Here is a 982-nt window from a genome sequence, read left to right as displayed (position 1 = left end):
AAGAGCCGGAGCCGTCAGCCCCCCCACACTGGCCCCCCAAAGAAAATTAAAAATTAAAATAATAAAAAAAACCCCAACCCAAATATGCACTCTCTAAAGGTGCACTTTTATTTTTAACCCCCAAAAATTCAACGTAAAGGAAAATGCTGGTTTTTTGCTCCAAAATCATCACTCCCGCGGTGCTGGGAGGGCACCCGCAGCCAGTCGCCCACCTCCTCAGGAGTCATATTTGGGTGGGGGCTGCTGGAGCATCCCCCCCGCCCCGGCAGGCCGGGCTCGGCCGCGGCAGTGCCGAGCCAGCGCTTCACCCGCCCTGCGGCGCCCGTCGCTCCTGACCTAATTCCTGCCGGCGGCAGCGGGAGCTGCGCTCTGCGGCACTGGCCTGAGACCCGGCAAACTCGCTGCACGGGTGAGGGTCCACCACCGGCAGCGTGTCCCTCGGGAGCCCCGGGGCTTCGCACTGGGGGAAACGGTGGCCAGGAAAAGCCAAACCTTTCCTGGGGTGCCCCATCCCCTCGCTGGGACCCGGGCGCAGCTCAGGACGGTGATGCGGGGACGAGGACTCATTTGCCACCGCGCAGCACCCTGGGGGCGGGACGTCCCCGGCCAAGACCGCGTCCACCAGGTCAGGCTGCGCGGCTGGGAGAGGCTCACCGGGCTTTTCCAGCGCTGTCGCTGGGCCCCAACCCTGGATCCCCTGGGATCCGCAGCTGCTCCATCTCCCCGCGACGCCCTGGCTTAACACCTCCCTAAAATCCTGGCAGTGCCGGTGGCGGCCCGGCCACCCCCCGGCATTTCCCGGCGTCCAACGGTTTTACTTGACGCCGGGTTTAAATCACCTTTGCGGCAATTGCAGCTCATTATTTCGCCTTTCATCCGGCGAGGATGGGGGGGATCGATGCGCGCCGGCCTCTGCAGCCGCCACTGCCTCCTTGAAAGCATCAATCCCTCCCTGTGCCGGATGGGACGCGTGTGCCAGCTC

At 63.8% G+C, this 982-nt stretch overlaps 1 protein-coding gene across 1 annotated transcript in view; it reads right to left on the bottom strand.

Annotated features, from left to right (window-relative positions):
• Positions 1-982, bottom strand: part of ADAM11 (ADAM metallopeptidase domain 11) — a 28,321-nt gene that overhangs the window by 6,523 nt on the left and 20,816 nt on the right. The window lies entirely within an intron of this gene.

Source organism: Aptenodytes forsteri, unplaced genomic scaffold (assembly GCF_000699145.1).
Source record: "Aptenodytes forsteri isolate BGI_AS27 unplaced genomic scaffold, ASM69914v1 Scaffold249, whole genome shotgun sequence".
In the NCBI taxonomy this organism is placed as follows: Eukaryota; Metazoa; Chordata; class Aves; order Sphenisciformes; family Spheniscidae; genus Aptenodytes; species Aptenodytes forsteri.
This window is presented reverse-complemented; position numbering and strand designations above follow the sequence as displayed.